We start from the raw sequence: 4155 nt of genomic DNA on the forward strand, positions 1-4155 counted from the left end.
AGGTGTGCATGGAGCATGCAGTGGCTCTGTCCGCTGAGGGCAGCCAAGTCATTTTAGACTAGCCAGTGCTCAGATGACTCAGTAGCTGCCCACAGATGCGTGAATGAGCTCAGTTGAGAGAGGCAATCTTCCCTGTGAGCACAGAATGGAACAGTTAAGCCCATCTCAAATTCACAAACCATAGTATCATGAGCCAAATAAATAGTTGCTATTATAAGCCAGTAAGTTTGGGGGTGGTTTGTAACCACTGGTACAATTGTAACTGGTATCAATCCATGATGATTGTTTTACTTGAAAGAGTACCTTCTGGAAAGAATATTGACATTTCTGGGTCAATATTAAACTTTTGACTACACAGTCTACATTCACTGAGAAATGAGTATTTTTAAGATAAACACCCTTACCTTAATTGGATTCCGATAGAAGGACTGGCCTCCAGAAGATGGAAACGACATAGCGATAATACGTTCTGGAAGTCAATATCATCACTATTACAAACATCATTATAGATTTAAAATAACATACAAAAATTAATTTTATATGATCAGACTCCATTTTCACAGAAAAATAAATTTTAAGATTGAGGTTGACAGAAAAGAGTTAATACTCAGGATAATCAAGATAACATGTTAAATTATCCAACATAATGACCATTAAGCTGGCACAGTGTTCATAAGACTCCACCGGTGCAAACCATATGCCATGTACTTATGTTGGCCTCAGTCTGAAGTTCTCCCTGTTCTTGGAATTTATTTCTTAAATACCAAAGAAAATCCAAGAATTGTGGGCACCAGTAATGGTGGGAACTCCCAAAGTGCTTTGTAGCCCTCTGACTCAGAAAACCTGAGATCTACAAAGCTGTGACCTCATTCTCTGGGGTTCTAGGAAGAGAAGCAGTCTCTCTGGGATCCTTGGGATTCAGGATAACTACTAGAACTTAATAAATTGAAACTCAAATGGAGTCAGCTGAAAATCCATTCAAGTTCCTGTGCTGCAATCGAGTAGTCCTGAATTGAGATGACATGGAAATCTTCCTTGCCAGAGTTAAACCACAAATAGGTCACACTATCACAGTGGCATAGCATATAGCCTCATGAATAAAGAAGACTTTGAATGAATGTGGCTTAGACAAGGCAAAAACAAAATAAAAATATAATTACAAGAAAAAGTGAAGTTAATCTAAGTAAATCAACAGTTAAGTGTCACAAACCAGTAATATAAGTGAGGTCTAGGTCAAATCCATCCCTTTTGTATCGCCTTTTGTTTCCTGAAACCTAAGAGTTTAAAACCATTATTAGTTTGTGAAACATAAATCAACATAAAAATAAAGGACATTATACAGTATAGAAATCAACCCTTGCCAATGGGTCCCAAAACACAAAATATTTTTCTGAATCATAAGCATGTTTTACCCACTTACCAGCCTTCTTATCAGCTTTCCAAGTTGTCTTTTTAGATGAGCCAGATGAAAACTCTTATCAGAATGATAAGTCGTAGAAGTCGAAATAAACGTGTCCATCTAAAAATAAATTTAAAAGATCAATTTTTGCTTCAGAAACAGAGAACTTTATGAATATAAATTAAGTTTAGATCAGCAGTTGTTAACCAGGGACAATTTTCCCTCCTCTCCTCAATCACCTACATGGGGGATATTTGACAGTGTCTTGAGGCACTTTTGGTTTTCACAACTGGTGTGTGTGTGTGTGTGTGTGTTCACGTGCATGTGCGTGCTACTTCCATCTAATGAATAGAAGCCAGGAATTCTGCTAAACATCCTGCAATGAATATAACTGCTCACCACCCTCCTGTGACAATAATGATCTGGCCCAAAATGTTAGTAATGCTGAGATTGAACAATTCTGGTCTAGAGAAATAGTGAAACAATAGAGTCTTAGAATTTGTAAACTTAATTTTGGGATTTGAAACTAGCATTTTCAATTTTTCCACATCAAAACAAATTGAGGATTCTTGTTCACCTTTGTTACTCCCATCTGTAACAGAGGTTCACTACAGCTACTAATGCATATCAGGCAGGCAACAGATTGAGATACTTCCCAAGTGTGCTAGCTGGTGTCTCTCCTACCATGAGAAATGTCAAAGCAGAGAACTGATGGTCTGGACTAGTGCTTCTCTGGTTTGAGCATGCATAAATCAGAGTCATCTGGAAAAACCTGTTAAGCTACAGATTGCTGGGTCCCAGAGATATTGATTCAGTGGGTCCGGGGTGGGGCCTAAGGTATTTTTCTTGTATTGCTAGCAAGCCCTCAAGTGATGCTGAGGTTTCTAGTCAGAGGACCACACTGGCTGAGGTGATTTTCAAACAACTCCAAAAGCCTATCACTTAACATGCTTAGTTGGTGCCTGAGTTGTAGTCCAGGGAAGCTAGGGGTACAGAAAGAAACCAGGTATTTGACCCATGAACAAGCTTAGGAAGCCACCAACATCTACATCCCAGTATACATTTGCTCTTCCATTTTCCTCACTGTCACAGTAAAAGGAAAAAAAAAAAAAAAAAAAAAGAGAGTCACCAGGTCCTCATACACCCTTTAGTTTCCTAATCCCCAGCAGTTCTAACTTTGCCTTAGCTTTCTTTGTTTCTACCACAACTATACTGCAAAACTCTACTGTTGTGTTGCTATACATGTCATCTCCTAGTTTTCTGTTCTGTTTTCTATTTTTTAGAACATCATGATTGAGGCTGGCATGGTGGCTCACGCTTGTAATCCCAGTACTTTAGGAGGCCGAGGTGGGCAGATCACTTGAGGTCAGGAGCTCAAGACCAGCCTGACCAACCTGGTGAAACTCGTCTCTACTAAAAATACAAAAATTAGCCAGGTATGATGGTGCATGCCTGTAATCCCAGCTACTCGGGAGGCTGAGGCAGGAAAATCGCTTTAACCGGGAAGGCAGAAGTTGCAGTGAGTCTGATATCATGCCACTGAACTCCAGCCTGGGCGACAGAGTGAGACTCCATCTCAAAAGAAAACAAAAAAAAAGGAAAAGAAAATCGTGATTGAAGTCACTCAAATTTTGCATATGCTCAAATAAATTCCCTCTTGGCTGTGGGAAAAACCCAGACAGAACATTATGTGTAAGGGATTTGTAGTTGAAGCACAGAGGGGAATTGTTTTCAATATCAAATTTTTTAATGTATCAGATATTACACTAATAAGAATATCACACTTGATCTTAGCCAAAAGGCCAAAAAAGGATACAAATGGGAATTTGATGAGAACTTCAAAATGTAGTGAAGTTAAAGTTAATACAAGAGGTAAAGTCCTTCTTTGGCTACTCCATCTTTTTTATTCAATTACTGGTACTTAGTGTGTATACTCTTCGCTGGTCCCTAAATACCACACTCTTTTAGTTTCAACCTATGTGGGAATTTACCTACACATTTCATTTTAAAGCAACATATTTGGTATAAAATGAGGCCATTTGAAGTTGAAAAGATTATATCGAATAAAAGCCACAGAAAATGCAAAAAATAAATGAAAAATTTTAAGAGAGGTGAGTCTTATATTTCATACCTGGGAACATCCTTAAGAAACTTAACGTCAAAAAAAATGTAAATGACATCAACCAGCAGGATAATCACAGTAATGGCAGTATCTAAAATGTTCAGTAAATCAGAAAAATAATGCTGTCTCCTGTAATATAAAATGGAAAAATATGAGTTCATCTCCCCTGCAACAAGAGACACGAATATTTAAAGACCACAAACTATTAACTGATCCCCATTAAGAATTCTAGTTTCATAAATTATTTAAAATGCATGTTCTAGAGTAGACTAAGGGAAAAATATAACATTCATGGGAACTTTTCAAACAATAAATTTATATTCATCATTTGACACATATATATGACTAAAGCACCAATATGGCAATTTAAGTATAGTAAGAGATATAACTAAATGCATATTAACCACCTTTATCATGGATGATGGGGTATCTCTGTCCCCTCAAGCATTTATCATTGTGTTACAAACTATCCAATTACACTCTTTCGATCATTTAAAAATGTACAATTATTATTGACTGTGGTCACCCTGTTGTGCTAGCAAATAGTAGGTGTTATTCATTTTTTCTATTTTTTCATACCCATTAACCATCCCCACCTCCCCACCCCCAAACTCCTAGTACCATTCGCAGCCTC

General features: G+C 37.5%; 1 long non-coding RNA gene across 1 annotated transcript; it reads right to left on the reverse strand.

The window, feature by feature from the left end:
• Positions 1–403: 403 nt before the first annotated feature.
• Positions 404–3642, reverse strand: LOC108524563 (uncharacterized). Its single transcript, XR_001884085.1, has 4 exons — positions 3531–3642; positions 1421–1519; positions 1211–1274; positions 404–469 (listed from the first exon to the last, which is right to left on the reverse strand). It is a non-coding gene; the product is annotated as an uncharacterized LOC108524563 (long non-coding RNA).
• Between the last annotated feature and the right edge of the window lie 513 nt (positions 3643–4155).

The sequence above is a fragment of the Rhinopithecus bieti genome, unplaced genomic scaffold (assembly GCF_001698545.2).
Source record: "Rhinopithecus bieti isolate Rb0 unplaced genomic scaffold, ASM169854v2 repeat_5948, whole genome shotgun sequence".
Lineage (NCBI taxonomy): Eukaryota > Metazoa > Chordata > Mammalia > Primates > Cercopithecidae > Rhinopithecus > Rhinopithecus bieti.